This window comes from Neofelis nebulosa, chromosome 7 (genome assembly GCF_028018385.1).
Source record: "Neofelis nebulosa isolate mNeoNeb1 chromosome 7, mNeoNeb1.pri, whole genome shotgun sequence".
NCBI classification, from domain to species: Eukaryota; Metazoa; Chordata; class Mammalia; order Carnivora; family Felidae; genus Neofelis; species Neofelis nebulosa.
Window position 1 is genome coordinate 1,197,977 of NC_080788.1, and position 23,198 is coordinate 1,221,174.

The 23,198-nt window shown below is 52.2% G+C and overlaps 1 long non-coding RNA gene across 1 annotated transcript; it reads right to left on the minus strand.

Annotated features, from left to right (window-relative positions):
- Positions 1 to 18,017: 18,017 nt before the first annotated feature.
- On the minus strand, positions 18,018 to 21,841 carry LOC131515897 (uncharacterized). Its single transcript, XR_009263733.1, has 4 exons — positions 21,746 to 21,841; positions 20,002 to 20,111; positions 19,378 to 19,478; positions 18,018 to 19,210 (listed from the first exon to the last, which is right to left on the minus strand). It is a non-coding gene; the product is annotated as an uncharacterized LOC131515897 (long non-coding RNA).
- Positions 21,842 to 23,198: the final 1,357 nt, after the last annotated feature.

Below are 23,198 nucleotides of genomic sequence, written 5' to 3' on the forward strand. Positions count from 1 at the left end.
AGGCACAGGCCGGCTCGAGCCCCCTCCCCAGCCCATCGGAGCCGCAAGACCCCCGTGCTGCTAACAATCTTGTCCGGGCCGCTAAGAATCGGCTCGGAAAACCACCGGTGCCCCCGAAATCCCAGAGCCGCGTCACAACACAAACCAGCGCGGTATTAAAGACCAATCATCCCGTGGGGCCTCTCGGTGAGTTCCGCTGCCGTCTGTGTGCAGAAATCATCACCTAATGAAAATGCCGTGTCTGAGCCACGGGGGTTTACATCCGGTGGCGAATGTGTGCCCCAACGACAGGGCGAAAGAGATAAGCATAAATAGAAACGACCATAGTCACTAATTAAAACTTCTCCCCACCCGGGCTAAGATCACCAAGTAGATAAGTCCCCCAAGCTGTTGAGCGTCCCCGGTCCAGATTTTATTGATAAAACCTAATCTGTTTCCCCCAGGTTATGGATTAAGTTCCCTGGTTACATTATTTATTCTCACCACCTTTTCTTCTTGAATCACAAAATAAATGTCAATTTCAAAAGTTAGATGGTGAATATTCATCTCTCTCTCTAGAATATTGTGGGTGGGAGGCTTTCTTCCTGATTTAGCAGGGGAAAAAAAACCCCACGATTTAAATATGAAGTACACACGAGAGAAAAAGCAATGGGAAATGTATTTTAAAACAGTCTTTTTTTTTTTTTTTTTTCTTTTATTTCCTTTCGATCTGCATTCCGCGCTCTCCCTACCCTCTTCCCGCCAGGAGAGTGCTCTGATGTCTCTGCTGGGTGCTGCTTTTGGTGTCTTCTTGGCGTGCACTGTTGGGGTGTGGATGCGTTTTTTCATTGGTGTTCTTGGTGTTGCCATAAATCCCACCGCGTGTCTCAGATCTGTCTTTGCGGCCACGCGAACGTCTAACCTGTGGATGGCAGCTGAGGTGCCTTGTTCTGTGATGTGCGGCCTCCGCGTCCCGTCGGTCACTTCTGCCCGGGATGGACCTCCCAAGGCCTCCACTCCCCGGGCCACACCGTCCTCGACCCCCTTGTTCCCGTCTCCTCGCAGACCTGGTAAAACGAGTGTCTGTGCATGTGATTCACAAACCACAGCGTATGTCCCATGCCTTTAAATTTGGTGCAAAAAAACAAAAAAAAAATACATATCCATGAAGATTTATCCAAATTTAGATTTTTTCGATTCTCACTTCGTTTTAATAATGAAAATGTTCAAAGAGCCCAAACAATTGACGTGGCCACTTTGAAAACACAGAATCATTTTAGAAACAAATTATTTTCTAATTTGTTTCTAATTTAGAACATACCCATGAGGGGGAAAAAAAACCCCACTAGAAACCGTCAAATCTGTTGTGTTAAAACAAGCACACACTCCCGGACGACCTCCTGAGGTCTGCACGAGGTGTTTCTCGGGCCAAGCAGAGTGTTGGGGGTTTGGGAAGGGCTCCCGGATCACAGGGCAAACGGATCACGGGGGCCTCAGGCGCCGCGCAGGGGTGCTTTCCTCCCCTTCCACTTCTGACTCCTGCAAGAAGCCAGAAGCATCCACAGGGGCACGTGGCTCGTACCGCGGATTCTTTTATGGGACCCTGATGCTCTCAGTCCACATTCCCGTTGGGATCTGGCATCTCCCCACTCAGAGACTGGCTTGCCTGGGAGCGGCTGGCCATACCCTGGTCACTCAGCGAGAGGGCCGTTACGCGCCAGGCAAAGCTCACTGTCCAGAGGCCCTTGAGCCCTCCACGTCGCTGGCAGGTGAGTAATCGGGGGTGTGGTTTTTGTCATCGCCTCTCTACGTGGGTGCAGAGACCCTTGTGCACGGTCAGAGGCAGCGCGCCTGAGGGCTGGGGGACCCCCACCCCCACCGAGCCATCTCCTGTTTTAGACGAGGCAAGCCTGGTGTGCTGGGGTCACAATCCCCTCAGGTCTCAGCCCTCATCAGCTTCCCGCTAATCCTGGAACCTGGAAGCCTGCCCCTCGTTCCTCTGTCCGTGATGCTTCACCACATCCCCCTCCAATTCCTATTGAAGCCTCCTTTAAAAAGATGTACAAGAATAGCAGAACATTTTAGGGATGGTTATAAAGAAGGGAGGGATCTCGATCAGGTACTACCGTGCTTTAAGTGAAGACAACTGAACTCATTTGGGACCAGCACAGGGGTTGACAGACGACTGGAATGGAAGGGGAATCTGGGAATGCTATATCCAAGGCTGGGAGTACCACCCAATCCTTGTGTGTGCATGCCGGGGATGGTTAGATCCCTACCTCACACCAGATACATGAAATACCTAAATGTTCATAGAGAGAGTCCTCGGTAGACCAGAGAATATTGGTGAAAATTGTATCTAAACTGAGAATGAGGAAAGCTTTATAATCGTAGCAGCAAAGACAAAAACCATAAAGAAAAGTATTGATAGATTTCACCCAAACGGAAACTTAGGTAACTTCTGTATCTACAGAACCATTAAAAATAAAACTTAAAAGCAAAATAAAATAAAAGGGGGGGGGGATGCTCATAGCGTGCATGGTAATCACTCGTATCATCAGTATTATCAGGAGCTGTCAGAGATCGGCAGGGACAGAGGTGAGGCTGGGCTGAGCCCTGGATAAGGCCCCGCTGTGCAGGGGAGCTGCTGGCCACGTGGGGACATGTTGATGGAATGAGACCCTTTGTCTGTCTCCTGAACGTCCTGGTGTGCCTCGAGTCTGCCAGCGATCCCGTCTGCGGACAACAGAGCCAGCTTGTGGCCTCAACACGAGGGACCCGTTTCACTGAGGAGCAGGGGGCGGCACACAGCAGTGGGGCTTTCCGAGTCCCGATCGGCCGGCAGGGGCCAGCCCAATAAAACAGCGGAGTTACCTGTTGTCGCCTTAGCGGAGGCAGCTCTGGGACAGCGCCTGCCTGGGGTGTGCGGGGCCCCGGCTGCCGTGTGCACGCCCCCCTCCCCCCCCCCACCCATGAGTGATGGTTGGCGCTGTGCTGCCAGTGGCTGGAGCCCTCGGGTCTGGGAACCCACCTGAGAAAGGTGTGTTCCTTCCCTGTGAACTGAGTCACTGTGGGATCAGAGCTCGTTTCCCAGGTGCAGAACGTTCCCGTCAGGGGACACAGTAACTCTGACCTTGAAGCCACGATCTTCTCGCACCCACGGACCAGGAGGCAGAGAGAGGTGTCTGTCCTTCTGGTGTCCCTCAGTGGGGTCTCCGAGCAGCTGGCCCTGACCCAGGGTTTGAGTGCAGATGCTTTATTTGGGAGAGGATTCCAGAAAATACCAAAGAGGACGGGGACATAAGACGGAAGCAGGAAGGAAGCCAACACGGGGTGTTATCGGGCAGGTTGCTGCTGTGGAGACCTCTGGGGGCTCGGGTGCCAACCTCAGAGCTGTCTCTGCAAGAGGGGCCCGGGCCCGGGGCTTTAGCTCCACACTCTGCACTGAATGGGAGCTGAGCAAGCTCCTCAGGCCGGAGGACCTCCCTGTCCCTCTCTTGTCCCCACCCCCTGTCCCCTGTCCCCCCGTCGCAGCAGGGGGCACTGGTGTCGGAAGCAGGTGCCCCTGGGGATACAACAGCAGCTCTCTGGGCTCCATGTTTGAGTGTGATCATCAGCACGCCTGGCCCGCTAGCTTTGGGGGATACCGGCCTTGCAGGGCTTCCGGGGAAGCCTCCTGGCTTTTACACCGCGTCCTGAGCTGGCACCAGGCCGGTCCCAGGTTGTTAGTTTCTTTCTTCGCGGCTTCTGTGGCTGGTGATGCAGTATTATGCTTGTAACGACCATCGTCTCCTTGCTTTTCAAGCGTCAGAGCTAGTGCTGGACCGTGCACCCCCTCCCCCCATGTGGTACCTGGTGCCGGAACGCACACCCCCTCGCCCGGTGCACCCCCTCTCCCCAGGCACCCCCTCCCCCCAGGCACCCCCTCCTCCCGTGTTCCCCCTCCCCCCATGCATCCCCTCCCCCATGCGGTACCTGGGATGCTGGGGCACAGCTAGGGCAGCCACCACGCAGCGACCATGGAAGTTGGGTCCCTGTTGCCACCTTCAGTGAGGGACCCAATTCCAGAACGCCAGCCTAAGGGGCTGCTTCCTAGGGCCACTTCTGTTACCAGATGTTCTAGTTTGGGTTCCCTGCAAAGCAGGGTGGACCTTGAGGGTGAATAGTTAAGTTGGGGGGTGATTCCAGGAACCAGCAGCCGGGGTGAGAAAGTTAGACAGGCGAGGGGGCCCGTCCAGTGTGTGCGTTAGTGATCACAGGCCCCCCATCGCGGGCAGTGGGAGACCGCGGAGCAAGCCTCCCATCCCGGCCTCACTTGGAGGGGCCGCGTAGCCGGAGACTGTCCCCCGGTGCCCGCTCCCCAGCACCCTTGGCCTGGGCTCAGAGTGAGCCAAGCACCTCTCTGCAGCCAGAGGGTCTTGGGTGGGGGTCTCCAGGCCTGCAGGTACAAGCCACCTGTGTGCACTGACAGCCGCACGCGTGCGGGATGTGTGTGATTCACCCTCATGACCACCAGGTGCTGGGTTGTCCTCCACAGCGGGGACAGGGAGGAGCGTGTCTGGAGCCCCGAGGGTTCACTGGACTTCTGTGCTGCTCCCCTTCCCGGTGACAAGGTGCGTGGGGAGTTTTAGCCGCTGGAATCGCAAAAGGGCGAGGCGGTAGAGGAGGCTCGGGTGACAAGCTGGGTCCCCCCACTGGGCAGGCAGCATAGATCAGCTGCTGGTCGAGGCTGAGGGAGGTCTCTGGGTGGCAGGGGACGAGGAGGGGGACGGTTCTGCGTGCGTCCCACTTGATTCCTCAGAAGTCCCCTGTGTTGAGCGCCGCTCCCCACAAAGGTGGCCAGATTGGTGGCCCCGTGGTTCCCCGTTTCGCTTCCCTGTCCCTCACCTCTGCTTCCCCGGGGTCAGCTCCCAGTAGACGAACCTCCTGCGAGCCTTGGGCAAGCACAGGCGGGCCTGCTGGAGGGCCTAGGATGTTTGGGATACGTTTTATTAAGGGTCACTTCGGCGTCACTTCCTTTGTCCCACGGGAACCTGACTGATGAACTGTCACAACACGAAAACTCAGCACCCTCGCGAGCTCACCCAGACCCCAGGCAAGGCGCTGCTGTCTGCTTGAAGGCTCCAGCGTGGGTGACCCCTGACCTCACCTGCACGTGGGTGTCCTCAGTGGCATCGTCGAGGGTGACCCCCGGCTGGGCCCTGCTCGGGAGACCACCGTCTGCGGGACTTGGCCATCTCTGCACGTGCTACAAGCAGACGCTTTGTTCCAGACTTCTTCCTGACGTGTCCACATAGTGACGTGTCTACCTGACGGGTAGAGAGCATCTCCCTCGGGATCAACGGGCAGGCCTGTCCCCTCCATTTAGAACAGATCCAGCTTCCTAAGTTCAGGGTTCCGCTCCTGAAATACGGTGTCACCTGCCACTGTTCCTGCCACCTAGACCTCTTTGCGTCACCCTGTGAGACAAAAAAAGGCGGCCACTGTAAGTCACAGAGCGCTCCGCCTCTGGCCCAGGACGCTGGTCTTCTGCGAGCACCTGCGGGGCTGTGATAGGCTGACTCGGTGGCTTGTGGGTGGGATAACATCTTAGTTCTTCCGGATTTGCTTGTGCTGTTCCCGCCCTTGCTGAGACCCTCCCTCCACGTGGCTAACTCCCCACCGTGCTTTGCCCTCAGCCTCGGGTCACCAGGGTCACTCAACAACCACGGCACCAGTTTTCAGTGAGGACCTCCCGTGCGTCCAGCGCTGTCCCGAGTCCTGGAGACACCGCGCATACACAGACACGGTCCTCATCCCGCTTTCCTCTGTGCCTCCGGCGTCCCCTCTGCTGTGACGCTCGCTGCATCAGGCGAACCGAAACACCAGCGACGCGTACTCTGTTCCCTCTAAGCGGAGACCAGCCTGTCCTTCCTGCAGGGAAACAGGTCTGTGAGTCTCTCTCGCGTCAGCACCGCCGTCACCGCCTCCCACTTTGAGGCTGGGAGCCCAGATCCCGGCCCTCGGCGACCTTGGACAGGCCTCGTCCACTCGCACAGCGTCCACGCGCTCATGCGGGATGGCACCACGGGCGCGTCCTGCCGAGCTGTTGGAGGCGTTGGAGGAGGTCCTGTGTGTAAAGTCCCTGACTTTCTGGGCAGTGACCACTCATCCCGTTCCAACCCAGTCCAGCCCTAGCCCAGCCCCCAGTCCCACGCTTGCCCAGCCCCCCAGTCCAGCCCCAGTCCAGCCCCCAGTAAGGACAGATTGGAAAGGGGGAACCCAAGTGCACCTAATTGTCTGCGTTTCTCCGATTTCAGACTCAGGGATGGTCCGACGTCACCTCCACTCTCACACCCTGATTTCCACACGGTCCACTCAGCCTACTCCCGCCCCATCGTTTGGTCCCGAACGGCCCCACCCTGAGGCCACAGCTCCCTGCGGCCCGAGGCAGACGTCCACCCCACCTACGCTGGGGCCACACGAACTTTGCTTCCGTGGCAACTGCGGTTGGTTGCAGTCGCTGACCTTTGAGGCCCCTTACAAATGTGCAAACTGTGTTGCACGAGGTAGCTTCACATCAGTGAGAGTGGGTTCCTCCTGCTCTTAAGCCACATCCTTGAGACATCTTACCTCCACTCCCCGCTTAGAAGCACCTCGGGCGCCTGGGGGGCTCAGTTGGTTAGGCGTCTGACTAGCTCAGGTTGTGATCTTGCGGTTCATGGGTTCGAGCCCCGTGTCGGGCTATGTGCTGGCAGCTCAGAGCCTGGAGCTGCTTTGGATTCTGTGCGCCCTCTCTGTCTGCCTCTCTGTCTCTCTCAAAAATAAATAAGTAAGCATTAAAGAAAAAAAAAAAAAAGAAAGAAAGGAAGACAAGGGGTGCCTGGGTGGCTCAATCAGTTAAGCGTTCAATTCTTGGTTCTGGCTCAGGTTGTGATCTCAACGGTTAGTTGGACCAAGCCCCGTGTTGGGCTCTGCACTGATGGTGCCCAGTCTGCTTGGGATTCTGTCTCTCTCTTTCTGTCTCTCTCCCCCACTCCCCCGACTCTCTCTCTCTCAAAATAAATAAACAAACTTAAAAAAAAAAGAAGTGAAATGTTTGTTTCTGGTGGGCGTTGGGGGAGTATAATTAAAAACAAATCCCAACCCAGGAACACCTTCACACAAAGGTAGAAGAGAAAGAAAACGATTTTCTTACTGAATAACTTAAAGCGGCATGTGATGTGCATGTCGGGCGGTCCACCAGGAGACCGCAGGCACAGGAGTCCCCTTTACCCGGCAGAGCACGTCACCCGATGGCACACCTGCTCTCCGGTGACAAGACAGTAGCCCTTGCTACTTGGGTGACCACCTGTATTCGCTAATCGGCTTGACCCAAAGGGAAAACGAACTTCCCGCATCTGACGGCCGGAGGTGGTTTGACAGCCTGGGGGGCCTGCCCTCAGAAACGGGGGCAGGCGAGCGCCAGCTGCCCAGGTGATGCCATCTGGGAGAGACGGCCCGTCCTTCAGAAGGGCAGCCCCGGGTCTTAGAGCCGGCCAGGGGCTTGTCCAGCTTCTGGAGAAGATTGACACCCATTTCAACTCACAAGTTTTCTAAAGTAAAGGCTCCGAGAAGGAGGAAGGGGTGGGGGAAGCTCTTCTCGTCTTCAACAAGGGCACTAAGTCTCTGGATTTTAATTTGTATTTACCCTTAATACATGGAGACACCCCGGGCAAAACTCTGTTTTAAAATGGCTCTTTGAACAAGTCAATTCTGAGGTGTTTCTTTTTAAAAAAATTTTTTTTAAATGTTGATTTATTCTTCAGAGACAGAGAGAGAGTGTGAGCAGGGGAGGGGCAGAGAGAGAGAGGGAGACACAGGATCTGAAGCAGCTCCAGGCTCAAGGCTGTTAGCACAGAGCCTGACGTGGGGCCCCAACTCACGAACCAGGAGATCATGGCCCGAGCCGAAACCAACAGTGGGACACTCAAGCGACTGAGTCCCCTGTCGCCCCCAGAGGAAGCGCACACCAAGGGATCACAGAGGGGAGGCCGTTCTCACTTCTTTCACTTACTGTGTGCTGAGGAAGGTGAGGCCTTGGGAATCAGCCCTGGAAGTGGTCCCCTGACATCAGCCCTGGGAGACGCTGGTGTTCTTGGCCAGGTAACGTTGTAGGGTCTTTTTCTTTGCTTTTCAGAAAAACAGAAAATCACCCGAGTTTCAGACTCAGCCTAGACCTAACTCAAGGACGCATTGCGCCGGATGGGGACACGGGAGCCTGTCGCAAATCCGGGGGGGGGGGGCGGCGCCTGTGTGGATGACACCCAGGTGTGTGCAATGTGGCCTGCGTCTCTGTGCACCACAGCCATTCATCCGTGTCCCTTACAGAAAACCTGCGTACGGTTGACCTATAACTGTCTGTGGCTCCTGCCTGAGAAAGGCCGGGGCAAGTCCAGACAGAAAGCTTCCAAGTTTCCTGAGAACTGTTCCTGCTTCCTCATGTCCTTTGATGAGACTTGGAAAGAGACTCGTACTTCCAAGCCTGGCTTCCTGCCGGCCTGGCCTCCAAGCCCCTCGCACATTTCAGAAGGAGCACTTTTGTAAGGAGCTGTTGGGCCGTTCTGACTTTTATAAACGTGGGATCAAACTGTTTTGAGTCTTTGAAACAAAACCTAACCTCATGCAGTCTCCTGTTTCAGGTTTCCAGGTTCCCACTTTTCTAACGTCTCCTAGCGGCCCTGCCTTCCTCCAGTCTTTGGGAAACATGATAACCTGATGTTAGAGGGATGTCCCAAGAGGGCCAAGACCTCCAGGTGGAACCAGAGACTCAAGCCAACAAGGTCCTTACCCAAGGGGCCATTGAGACCCAAGCTGTCCTACTATTGGTATTCTGATGGAAGACAGAGAATGTTCCAGAAGTAGGGACCTTAGCCCACACTGCTGGGATTTAAATCCCACTAACCTGGTGAGAGTTAGGGTCAAACTGAGTGTAACAAACCAGCTCCCGCCAGGCCCCAGGCCCTTGAGGCCTCCGCAGGGCAGGGCTTGATCCACAGCGGCAGTCTGGGCCCCGAGTTACACGTCTGCTCAAGGACCAGAGGGGGCTTGAGACGTTTTGAACATAAAGGATCCGAATTCATCGCCAAGCAGAAGTTGCCAGAAACTCATATCAGGAAGCAAAAGAACTTCAAAGTGCTGTACTACTGTGGGGGAATTTTAAACTAGCACATTTCCCTGAACTAGACTTTCTTCTGAGAAATGACTTCTTTTCAAGACCATATGGCTGGAGCACACTCCGTGTACAATAACACGCTTGATTCTGGTGACAATGAAGAAGCTGTTGAGATGGGAACCATGAGCACACAGGTGCCACAGTCACCGAGAGCCGGGAGTTATGGTTTTCAGCGGTCTCTGAGGGCCCAAGATGGCTGCTCTTGGCCTGCTCGGCTCGGGGCTTGGAGAGGAACAGACGAGGAATGAGCGGGAGGGTGGCAGGAGGAACAGGGTGAAGAGAAGGAAATGATATAGAGAAGGAGAGAAAGAGAGTCCAATTTTTTTTTTTTTTTTGATGAAGTCATCGGACTGTCAAAGGAAGTCACTTTAAGGACAGACTCTGGTTTTCAAGGGAGCAGGGGTCTGTGTGGACCTGGTCGTCTAACAGGATGCTGCCTCCGGGTACAGTCCCCCTTTGGAGCTGGAATCGCAGACACTGAGCTCATGGGAAGCAGAGGTGGGGAGAGGGAGGCCATGGGGGTGGGCTGGGCACTGGTGGGTGAACGTCTTTATTTACTGGAGCTGAACCTCCACTGCCAACCTCCCTAGACTGCAGACACACGTCCAGGAGTCTGTCCTTCAGGGGAAAAAGAAATACCCTGGAGGGCTGTCTCTAAAGACACTGAGTGGCTGGAGCCAGAAACGTCCCACCTGGTAGGTCGGAGTCACCCCTGCGAATCACCAACTACTCCTGCTTATTGCCTCCTGCATATGCAGAACTCACTCTCTGGCTTTCTTTCTGTTCTGTTACATATGAAGGGAAATAAAGGACCCTCAAACGTTTGAAGAAATCCTCCAGCATGAAAGAGAGAGACTGAATAAGCAGACAGCCTGACCCTGGAAAAACAGATGAACTGGGGGGAGCAGAAGGGAGCTTAAAAAAGCAGCATATCCCAATTATTCTCTAGAAGATGTATTCATTAACCAAGAACAGGACGTCATGAAAAAGTCATGCTCATGAAAGAAGGCGTGTAGACATTAAGACTGACGTTGCCCGGAGACGGCTCCGAGGAATAGCGAGAGGACATGTCCGAGGAAACGCTGTAGGAAGCTGAAGATGAGCGGAAGGAAGAGAGGAGGGATCCAGGTGAGGAGGCCAACATCCGAACAATGGGAACCCCGGGAAGTGGAAACGGGGAGAGCAGAGGGAAGAACACGGTTAAAAATCCAAGGTTCTTTCCCTGAGCTGAGGCCACAGAACTCTTGATTGCAAGGGCTTGTTGGGGGGGCGGGCGGGGGGCAAGAACGAGGGAGGAAGAAGGCCGCCACCCAGCCACATGGCTGCGCCATAGCCCACCCCGGGAAGAGCTGGGAGAGCTCCAGACATGATGCGGGTCAGCTGGAGGATAACAGGACTCGGATTAGCCATGGCTGTGTCACCCACCGTGCTGGGTTCTCTGGAAGACATTAGAGCCCTGCCTTCTATGTTTTGAGGGGAAATTATAATTACAATTTTTTTTAATGTACGAATCCATTAAAAAATAGTAAACCCATTACGTGTTAATATAAATGACAATTTCATGAAAGACAGCATTCTGGAAATCTCTTTTAACGTCTGGCTTAGTAGACGAGGCCAGAGGGTCCTATCTGCTTCTGCATTTAGTCTGTTGTGATTTCTCGTTTTGGTTGAGGAACAAAGATTTTAACCTGGACATGAGAAGGTGGGAAGAGGTCATGTCAGACGTGCAGGGACTCTGAAACCTCGCAAAGCTTAGAAGCTATTTGAGAACATGCCCGAGCAAAGGAGAAAGGAGCAGACCAGGAAAGGCGGGGGGCTGGGGAGCACCAGACGGAATCCCCCCGGAAATCGGTGAAGAGGAAGCCAGAGGGCGCTTGGAGCCACTCCGTGAGGGAGGTCCCTGGGGGAGAAAGGAACTCGGTCAACCAGGTTATATTATGGAGCGTGTGAAACAAAAGGAAATAGTGATAATAGGACACACAGCGTCGTTGGAAACCGCAGGACGAGTGAGCGGCAGCCTGTGGGGCCCGGCTGTGCTGTCCGGCATCGCAGGACCACAAACACCGGCCAGCGTCAGCATCTGGCCACGTCCCGCAGACAGAACAAAGGCAGCTTGAGTCCTGGGATGGAACAGAAGGATCCAGCTGCCAGTGTTCAAATGCAGCGGAGACAGCGCAGCGGGCAGAGGCAGAGGGGGGCAGGTGTTCGAAGGGGCAAGAAGCCGTGTTGGCTCGTGGCTCAGAGTTACAGAGGTCATCCAGGTGGAGGTCCAACTAGTCTAACATCAGGACGTTGCAGAGGGTGGAGGGGAGGGGGGTTTCGGGTAGCCACATCCTCATCCAGCACGGCAGCCGGCTGGCAAGTCAAGAAACAATGGTGGATGCCTGCTGTTCTGTACTATGGAGGTAAGAGCCAGGAGAGCCCAGAACATGGGACGAGGAAAGGCAGGAGGTTGCTGCTTTTATGGACCGTGTTTTAAAATTAACTTCAGAAAAAAAAATAAATAAAAAATAAAAAATAAATAAAATTAATTTCAGGACATAAAGAAAAAGAAACAGACTCGTGTGGGCCAGGCCACCGACAACCACGTCAAATTGGCCCAGTTCGTCCTTGTCTTGTTTGGTGACATTGAGGTTGGGGAGGGAGGAATCAGAATCTGGCCTGTTTTGTTTCAACCTACATCTCAAATCTGGATCAGAATGCTCCGGAAGAGCCTTCAGGATCGTGGTATGCAAATGAAGACCCACTCTTTTTCAAATAACATCCTTCTTTCTTATTGAATCTTATCTCTGTAGGAGGGTTGACAAATGTTCCCTGTTATCAACCACAACTTCATATACTGTCAGTGGAGGGCTGTGGAGGGTGCTGCTAGTCAGGGGTGGGATGGGACAGAAGACAATGTTCTCTCTTACAGCAGCGTCAGTGGTGTCCGTGACTGCCAAAGACACTCCCAGGAAAGTTTGATACGTCACCTGCCGCCATCTTGGTGAATGCCTTGGATGCTCGGTCCAGATACTAAAGGAAAATCAGTTCTTCAGACGCAGCACAAGAATCAACCCTGAGGCTTACCTGCAGCTCCTTAACAGAGAGGGCAAAGCGCACAAAGAAAGCGGTCTCTAAGACACCCCATTTCACCCAAACTGGCAGGTCCTGTGTCCGGCAACCGAACACATTGAGAATAACCACGCTGGTGTGCCAGGTGTAAACAGGGAGCCTGGAATGCCAAGAAAAGTCCCACATTGTCTGCCTGGAACAGGTGTCTCATTGTCATCTTGTGGAGACCAGAGAATCCTTCCAAGCCAAGCTTGTTCATCATGAAGTTCACTGAGTAGTAGTTATTTAGAGCCAACTTAATGAGATCTGGGGGGGTGGGGAGGTTGAGAGAGGTTTATTGGTCCCAGTTGGATTTAACTATGAGGTAGCCTGCATGCCTCTGGGAGCTGGGCTCTGTAACTCTCAAAGGTATGGAACTTTGGGGTGCTGGGGGGCTCAGTCGGTTAAACGTCCGACTTCATGACTTCTGTGATCTTGCGGTTTGTGAGTTCAAGCCTGGCATCGGGCTCTGTGCTGACAACTCAGAGCCTGGAGCCTGCTTTGGATTCTGTGTCTCCCTCTCTCTCTGCCCTTCCCCACTCAAAAAAAAAAAAATTATATATATATATATATATATATATATATATATATATATATATATATGGAACTTTGGCCATTACATGATTTAAGTTTCCAGATGTGGATTTCTTGGCTGAAAAATAGACTTTGATGGTTGTCGTGGGCATTGACCACATATTACAGATGCTTAGAACGTTTTGAGTCATGTTGCTGCATTCAGAGAATTACAGCCTTACAAACCCCATCTTTTTTCCCTGAGGGAGAAACTTGGAAACTCATTTCCCCACTGGCTTGGCATCCAGGATGCGGGCACATGACCTTACAATCAGACTCGTGTCCTTGAGGTTCTGATGTGAGAAGGAGTGAGGTGAGGAATGGCTGGGGCGGGGTGGGGGGCTGCCCAGGCGTCTGACTTTTGGGGTGAAGCCTCTGCAAGGCAGGGCGGGACCTGGGGCAGTGGGGGAGGGGTTTCGTCGACAGGAGAGGTGCAGTTTTGAAATTTTTTTTTTAACGTTTATTTATTTTTGAGACAGAGAGAGACAGAGCATGAATGGGGGAGGGGCAGAGAGAGAGGGAGACCCAGAATCTGAAACAGGCTCCAGGCTCTGAGTGGTCAGCACAGAGCCTGACGCGGGGCTCGAACTCACGGACCGCGAGATCATGACCTTAGCCGAAGTCGGACGCTTAACCGACTGAGCCACCCAGGCGCCCCAGGAGAGGTGCAGTTTTGGTCGTTGATCTAAGAACCTCAGATTCAAGTGTCAGCTTTCTCAAAGCACCCGGTGAGTGATGAACTGTCCTTCAGTGGACGCCTTTGTTGGGTCGTCCGCTGGACACACTGTTGCTGATGGATATGGTGGTCTGTGCTGGTCAGAAGCACCAGGTAACTGCCAGACCGTTCAAATGCCGTGAACCCGTTGGTAATTGAGGTGGGCAGGGCACGTGACTGAAGTTCCACATCCGGTTTTAGACAGTGCCCCAAAGCCCGATACACTGACATTTTATTAGGTTTTCAAACCGAACGCTAGCTAACTTTGAGTCTGAATTATGGTGGCAGAAACGTCTGACAATATAATTATGATCATACCTCTTAGCCGTTTCACGTTGTGCAAAAATAGATCCTTATTCCCCAAGGAACTTCTGGAGAATGGGGGGGCTCTTCTGCCTGGGTGGTTATGAAGGGACTAAGGTTTGGATACCTTAGAAGATATTTTCATCGTGTTATTTTCCAGTGTACTTAAATCAAGTTGTTCTTTAAAAATTTCCAAAGAAATTCAGCTTCAGTAGGAGAACGTACCACAAGACTGTACCCAAAGTCAGCACAGTCCAGCATTTCTAGGATTATCTCTAAGTGACAAAAATAACAACAGAGGGGCTTGAATTCAAAGGCCAATGAAAGACTTGGCAGGATTTCTATTGCGGGAATGTCAGCTCAAAGAAGATACCAGAACATTTTTTTTTTTTTTCTGGCAGAATATCAGAATTGTAAAGGAGTTTATGTGGTCTAATAGCCTAAAACTGGCAGGGTGGGTCTGTGTTTGCTCAAACTCGAAGGAGACTTCCAGGACCCCTTAGTTACACCAACAGTTAGGGGAAAAGGTTCAGAAGGAGAGTCCTCTCCCAAGCCCCCCTAATACATGGTCATGGGGAATAATGGGCAAGGGAGATGTTCTCAGGGTGCAAAGTTTGGGGCATCCTTAGTGACAGACCAAGAAATTCACTCCACGGCCACACAGTGGAGTCCGTGTAATCCTCGTGAGGCAGCGTGTGGCTTACACCATTCACTCGAGACTGTGCTCACTGTTTTCCGCTTTTCCAGTTTTCAACGTGTGCGTGCGTGCATGTGTGTGTGCACGTGTGCACATGTGTGCGTGTGCATGTGTGTGCCAGTATTCCTCCGCCACTGTGTACCAAGCGTGTTTGGAGGGGGTAAACGGTTGTCTGATCATAGGAGCCGCATCCAGATCTGGTGGACAGAAATGTACAAGGTTGATGCATATTTGACGCATGTGGGATCGTTGCGATGTGTTAGGTGGGCATTTAAAAATTGCGTGCATGGGAAGAGGTGTGTGTGCACGCGCACATGTGTGTACACACACTGGGGACGTCAGGGGTGGGGTGTACCAGGCTCTGCTCTGGTTTCCGACTCTCTCACGTGGCTGCTGACTCTCCCGCGTGGTTGCCGACTCTCCTGTGTGGTCGCCGACTCTCCCGCGTGGCTTCCGTATCCTTGCTCTGATAAAAGTAATCCACTTTTTCTTTGGAAAACGACCTCTGCCTCAAACTCTGGTGTGTGGATGAGGTGGTTAATCACGGCCACTAATGTTACTTTGGCCACAGAGTTGGGGCACGTGAGCCAGGTCTGTGCCGCCAGGAGTGGGCACGCTCTGGACCACAGGGACTGTTTCAAAGATGAGCATTTGTCGCACACCCGGCTGTCAGAGTCCTAGCTGAGGTTTTTCAGCTCATGGAGAAGACGGTCCCTTTTCCACCAGCCTTGGAGGGGGTGAGCCTGCAGCTCAGGCCACCAAGCAGCCCGCCCCCTGCAGAGGACGTGCCTCAGCAGGTGTCTGTGGAGTGCCGAGTGAGTGCCAGGCCCTGTGCCGAGTGCTGTGAATGCGTCGTCTCATCCAATCTGCGCAGCGATTCTATGAGATAGGATTTAGTGTATCCTCCCCCTGAGTGACGGGGAAATCAAGGCAGAGAGAGCCGAGGATAAATCACTTACATTCATGGTGCAGCAAAGACCCACATTCAGGGAGTGTGACTTTGTGGCGACACTGCCCTGCTGGGCGGAGCAGAGGAAAGCCGAGGGCAGGAAGAACCGGAAGGGGGGCGGGAAGGAGGCTGTAGCATCGATTCGAGGAAGCTGAGACAGACAGAACCGAGGGACGCAGAGACTCTAGCGAAACACAGGAGCCAGCTGCGCACAGGGCTGTGCAGGTGCCGACCGCCCTCAGGGCTCTGCATGAGTTCGGGTGGGTTTTTGTCACCTGTCACGGCCACACGGCACATTCTGTTTTCCACCAGAAGGAAACGTTCCACGCTTGGGACGTCTGACACAGCAGCCACCAGCCACACGTGGCTATCGAATCACTAAAATGTGCCTAATGCACCGAGGAGCCGAACCTTTAGTTTTGTCAGGTTCTAATTAATCAAAATTGAAAGATAAGTAGCTGGCAGGTCCTGTGTTGGACAGCACTGGTCTGGAGGTCTCTGTCCACAGAGCCCTGCATTACTACACACGCAGGGCTGGAAACTAGTTTTTACAACCCAAGAAATTGGAAAGATAACAAAAAGCGAAAGCAAGGAGAAGAAAGGAAGGGTTATTACAACCCAAGAAATTGGAAAGATAACAAAAAGCGAAAGCAAGGAGAAGAAAGGAAGCGTTCACAAAAACGAGGAAAATTACTGGCTCAGAAAATAGGACACTAGCACACAGACCCAAAAGCCAGGTAACTTGAAAGAAAAACACACACGTGATGAGGGGGGCAAGACGCCCGCCAACCTGCACAGGCCAAAGGGGAAAGCACAATCATACGAAATTAGAAGTGGAAGTGGGAAATAATCACAGGTACAGAGGAAATCACATTTTAAGAAAACGCTTCACTTGTCTCTATGCAAGTAAATAAGAAAAAATTGGACTACTTTTTCTAGGAGAATGTAAGTTTCCAAAACTGATTGTATCCTAGGTGGAAAGTCTAAACCAGCCCGACGGCCCATCATGGAGGAAGCGGCCTGCCCGAGTGGACTCTTCAATAGCCTCGTAGCATCTCATCCCACATCCACTCATTCCTCGCTGCCCACTGCTGGGCGTTTGAGACTTGACTAGTGCCTTTCAAACAAAGTGTGAGTTCCATGAAACTTGGAGGAAAGGAGAACCCCCAACTCCTTAAAGGGCATCAGAGGACATTTCACATTGAGCTAATGCCAACGTGATATGGATTCAGATCCGATGAGCCGTGAAAAAGAATTATAGAGGTAAACTTCACGTACAAAGATCGATACAAAATCCTGATAAAATACTAACAAGTAGAAACGATGACAAGGAAGACAGTTCCACTAATGGGACTCATCACAGAAGTTAGAGATGGTCCAGGACAGGGTCACGTTTCCTTACACTTCATTTATTATCACTCTTGATTTTACAGAGTTTTCATGAAATAGAAATTGAGGAAACGCCTACAAACACAGGTATTTCCTCAACAGGACAAAACTATACCTCAAGCCAGAAGTCAGCATGATTCTTAATGACGTAAACCGGTTGACGAGAGTGACATCCGGAATAAGACGTGGGTAGTTTTCCTGGGCTGCTCAACCATAAGAAAAGACATAGCGGTGTAAAAATTTTAAGGAAAGAGTCAAAATTGTTTTTTTTTCATGATACATGGAAGGATGCTTATGTAACTAGAAAACCCAAGGAATCGACTGAAAAACACTGGTAGAAGCAATAAGAGAATCCAGCTGCTGGTTTCCAATCGATACACAAAAATCGATAACTTTCCTAAATGGAATAGCGTTTCGCTAGTTAATATAATGCACAGAAACACGTGAAAGCTTGCAGACTCTCATTCCTATTTAGCGAATCAAATGAAAACAAGTACTCTTTCTTCACTTATGATAAAGTCGAGACAATGGACAGTAGCTAAAAGTCTAGGGAAATAGACATTGTTATAAAATACCAGAGAGAGAGCCAGACCGGTACAGCTTCTTTTGGGGGCGAGGAAACATTACGTAGCATCATAACCATAATCCCACTCTTTCGCTTTGCTCCCGCACATCTAGGGGTTAACCCAACACCTAGCTTTCACGTGCAAACACAAATATGCAAGAATGTTTACTGCAGCCCGGTTCGAAGTGCCAATACGTGTAAAATCAGAAATGTCCAGCAAAGGGAGGGGGGAAGTTATATGTGTTTGGAATGGGATACTACACGGCTGTTGAGAGGAATCTCCACGTGCAGATATGGAACAATGCCCGGCACATATGTTAAAAAGGAAAACCCCACAAGACATTGAGCAGTGCCCGCGGTCTGTTCCCACTTGCGTCAAGAAAAAAAAGATCTAGCGATAATAATTCCTGGAAGATAAAGAACCTATTAGCAGGTGACCAGAAGTGCAGACAAGAAGAAAGCCTTGCTTCTTTCGTAATGTGTTAGCCTTCTACCGTGGGCACGTATCGTTCTCAATTAAATGACCGGCGTATCGATATATGAATGAATGCAGCCCCCATCTGTCATCTGTTCATCCTTTTGTTTGTTTATTCACAAAGCGTGTCCTGAGCCTCCTCCTGCTGGGCCCGGGAGGGACAGCAGGGAACAAAAATGTATGTTCTGGTTTCTTCCAGTGTGAAGTCTAGGCTAGGGCTTTGCTACTCAAAGTGTGGTCCCTGGACCGGCAGCACGGACATCATCTGGAGCTTGTTCGAAATGCAGCGTCTCAGGCCTCACCGCACACCTACCTTTGAGTCAGCCTCTGCAGCTTAGCCGAGTCCCCAGGGGGGTCCTCAGTGGGGTTTGCAAGCACGGTTCGAGGGACCATTCCCGAATACTGCACCCTCGCTACCTCACGTACAGTTTCTGGACCAGGAGAGAGAGGGCATATTTGGAGCTCGCTGGGAACACCCTGGGTGTGCTCAGAGGACTGTGGGGGACGGAGGTTAAATACCCACGGCCCAAATCGCGCCGTAACTTGACATTAATCCTTGTGCCGACTTGTCTCTCACGAGTTAACCACAAAATAGCTTTGCTGTGCTGTTGCTACGGCAACGGGCTCTAATAGCGCTGTTACTTTTCCCATTTGCAGAGCCCGTAGCCCAGTCTCCCTGTCTCCAACCAAGCCTGTTTTCTGTTCGCCAAAGTTGAAATCAAACACCTGGCCGTGGGGGCAGTCACAGTCCCCGCGTGACGCCGCAGGTGTGTTCTCTGCCTACCTTTGCATTCATTTCAGACCGCTGGGCTACGCTCGGCTGATCCCCGCCTTCAGAACAGCAGCCCCTTCCCCCAGAGAGAAGAGCTTCCTTGAAAATCATACATTTTCATTTTTAAATGTCTGTAGTATTTTTTTGGTGTATATGGTAAAAAAAATGAGAAAGCGCAAATCAGCGGGACAAAAATGCACCAGCTCTCCAAGTGCACGCGTGTATCTCGCTTTTAGTGCCTGTGGATTATTCCAGGCGGGAGAAATGAGGTGGTGCGCGGCCCCACATCCCGCGAGCCCACAAACCGCAGGGATTCTCATCCCCCCTTCTCCCGAGTTATAAGGCAGGTGCTGGCCACACTCCTTTCCTTGCGGTGCTGACAGCTTCCGTTTGTCCCGAGTGGTATTACAGCCTTTCCGAAGTGCCTTCACAGGTACACGGGGTGTAGACACGAAGCCACAGTCATCTTTGCCCAAAGGACAGTGGCTGGAAATGCAAGCACAGACACTGCACACGGGGCGGGGTGGGGGGGTGTCCTTTAGCCCGGACCATACGTCAGCTCCTACTAGACCTTCCCTGGAGCTGCCTCCTCCTCCTTGTTTGTTTTGAAACAAATGTCTAGGGAATTTGGGGACGAGGGGGTCATGTGCACCTTGATCCCGGGCAAGGCTCACCCATTTGTGGATGTGGTCACGGTGGTCCCAATAAGTTACATGAGGTCCTACACCAACCACGCTGATGGCAGAGGGGACGTCAGGTAGCTTTTCTGGGTCTCCTGTCACATCAAGAAGAAATTTAACATTTTGTCAGATTACCACATATGGCAGCAAAGTGTGCACATCTTGTGTGTGTGGCTCGGTGAAGCTTCACATATGTGCATACCCGTGTAAACACCACCTACATCAAGACATAGAACGGGGCCACAGACTCCCTCATGCTGTCTCCCAATCAACATCCCCACCAAAGAAAGTCACCATCAGCCTAGATTCATTCTGCCTGAACTTGTGATTCTGAGCATCTCAGGAGCTGCTCCTGCCACGGCCGTTTCACACGTGAGCAATTTGTGACCCTTATCGAGTAACAGCAGAACCATCTAGTATGTCACGACTGCTGCCTCTATGCCTGTGCACGTGCACACGTCACTCAGTGCTCACGCCTCCGTGCGGCTAACACTTTCCCACCCGGTGTCTATAGACATCTATCCATCCACCCATCCATCCATCCATTTAGCCATTCAATTTTCTACCCACCTTCCGTCTATCTATCTATCTATCTATCTAATCATCTGTCTATCTTACCGGGTTTTAACCTTCACAATGTGGGGCTGATTAAGCAGTCTCTGGAAGGTTGTTTATTTGCATCCGATGCCGGGCCTTGAATCCCACAGAGCAGGCCGCGGGGGAGGGGGCTGGAAGGAAAGCAGGGGAGAGTGAGACCCAGCTGGACCCTGTAAGCCAGAACTGTGACCAGCTATCCTGTTTTTCTGGGACCGAAGGTGTTCCCAAGATGCAATACTTTCACTCTTGACATCGGGCAAGTCCCAGAGGGAGGAGGAGGTCACCCCAGCTGCAAACCAAAGGACTGAGAGCTGTGTCGGTCCACGCTATTTACAGCCTCGATGGGGCCTCTCCTGGAGCTGGATACAGACCTGGCCTGGAAGACACAGAAACCGAGGGGGTCGAATGCAGGCCCCACACCAAAGAGGGGGGCCGGCAGATGGTTCCGCCCTGCGTGAGCCCTGATTACAGGCTGTGGTTCAAGAGCTGCCTGTGTGCCCGGCACCCACCGGCGGGTGAAAAGGCTTCTCGGCCTGATGACGCGGCAGGGGTCAGCCCAGCCCTGCCCCAGGACCCCCAGCAGCCCCAGGACACGGAGACGGACTGGGGTGGAGGCCCGGCTCCTCTCCGCCCCCCCCCCCCCCCACCCCGGGGGCAGGGGCAGCGGGAGGGCTGCTGAGTCAGGGCAGTGGTGCGGCCGAGGGGGCAGAGACTCCTCGGGGTTGTCACCTGCCACACGTCCCTCCCCCAGAGTGGCGGTTTTCAGAGAAGGGCTTTAAGACACTGGTCTGCCAGCCTGGGCCCCGGGTGTCAGCGGTGGGTTTTTGAGCATGAGGACAGTCCCAGCAGAGGGGGAAACAGAGCAGTGACCTCACTGCCCACTGTGCTGCCCACGGCTGCACCAGTTTCCCAGAGTTTGGTGCTAAATTTAGAATCCAGCTTCTTGGACTGTGTTCGGTTGGAGGAGGAATCCAGGGCCGATGAAATTCACCTGCCAGTCACTGCCTGGCTGGCAGGGGCCACCGCCCATGGGGACGGCCCAGGACACTGTCAGTGTCTGTGTGTGTGCCCTCGTCCTGGGCCACTCCCCAGGCCAGGGCTGTGTGGCCACCAGGGCAGGTCCCTGACCCCTACTGTGGGGCCGGAGGGCCTCGAATAGGGCTGCTGCTTTGGATTGACAATGATCTTGTGGGTGGAGTCAGTTCCAACTTTTCATCTGAAGCTCCTGCTGATTTCGAACTTGACCCTGGGGGATGGGATTCACCACTAGGGCTTCTGGGCCCCAGGGTCTTATCTACCGGTTCAGGGAATCAGTTATTCCCTAGGCCAGGGCAGAGCCCTGACTCAGTGGAAGTCAGCCTGGGGATTTATTGAGCACCTACTGTGTGCTGGGCTCTGTGCGAGGCCTGTGAAAACAGGAGCTGTCCGTTCAGAGCGGTGTTTAAAACTCAGACTTCTGCACAGCAAAGGGAACAGTCAACAAAACTAAAAGGCAGCTGTTGGAATGGGAGAAAAAATACTTGCAAATGACGTATTGGATAAAGGGTTAGTATCCAAAATCTATAAAGAACTTATCAAACTCAACACCCAAAAAACAAATAATCCAGTGAAGAAATGGGCCGAAGACATGAATAGACGCTTCTCCAAAGAAGACATCCAGATGGCCGAGCGACACATGAAAAAATGCCCAACATCACTCATCATCAGGGGAATACAAATCAAATCCACCGTGAGATACCACCTCACACCTGTCAGAATGGCTCACATTAACAACTCAGGCAGCAACAGATGTTGGCGAGGATGCGGAGAGAGAGGATCACTTTTGCATTGTTGGTGGGAATGCAAACTGGTGCAGCCGTTCTGGAAAACAATATGGAGGTTCCTCAAAAAACTAAAAATAGAACTACCCTATGACCCAGCAATTGCACTACTAAGAATTTATCTAAAGAGTAAAAAAAATGCTGCTTTGAAGGGGCACGTGCACCCCAACGTTTATAGCAGCGCTATCGACAATAGCCAAGTCATGGAAAGAGCCCAGATGTCCATTGACTGATGATGTGGTAATATATACAATGGGATACTACTCACTGATGAAAAAAAAAATGAAATCTTGCCATTTGCAACAATGTGGATGGAACTGGAGGGTATTATGCTAAGGGAAATTAGAGAAAGACAAAGATCGTATGACTTCACTCATATGTGGAATTGGAGAAACAAAACAGATGAACATAGGGGAAGGGAAGGGAAATTAAGATAAAAACAGAGAGGGAGGCAAACCATGAGACTCTTAAATACAGAGAACCGTCGGAGGGGTGCTGGTGGCAGGTAGGTGGGGGATGGGCTAGATGGGCGATGGGCACTGAGGAGGGCTCGTGTTGGGATGAGCACTGGGTGTCATGTCTAAGTGATGGATCACTGGGATCTACCCCTGAAGCCAAGACTACACTGTGTGTTACCTAACTTTAATTTAAAAACAAACAAACAAATAAATAAATAAATAAATAAATAAATAAGACAAACTCAGAGTCGCCACCGTCAGTGGACCACGGAATCAGCTTGGGGGATCACAGCCAGCACTTAAGAAAATGAAATAAGGAGCATCTAGGTAGCTCAGTCGGACGTCTGGCTCTTGATTTCAGCTCGGGCCATGGGCTTGCAGTTCCTGGGATCCGGCCCCATGTTAGGCTCCAAGCTGACAACACGGAGCCTGTTTGGGATTCTCTTTCTGCCCCTTACACGTGCTCTCTCTCTCTCTCTCAAAAAATAAACAAACTTAAAAGAAAATGAAATAAAATAGAAAAGACCAGAGGGCACTGAAAGTAGAAAGGATATTGTTTCCTGAACTGTTTGTAGGTAAGGACTAGACTTTAATGCAAAATGTGTTTCTTGCCAAAGGCCAACGTCTAGAAGAGTTTCAGATACACTGGCCTAGAGGGGGAGGAATTGTAATGGAACCTGCAGCTGTGGGAAGGGGCAAGTCCTGGGTTTGAATCCTGGGTCCGTCCCTAGCTCTGCCCTCTGGTGTAGGCAGTGACTGTAAGTGTCTATTTCTCTTTTTTAAAAAGATGGATAGTAATGTTTTCGAGGACGGATTTTAACAGAAGCTAGGGTGAAGCACAGGGTTTGGCACAACAGTGGGTGCCCAACACCGGGCGGAAGCTGGTGATGTTGTCCCAAGTGCCCAGAGTGACCAGGAGAGGGGGTGGGGCTAGCCCTGG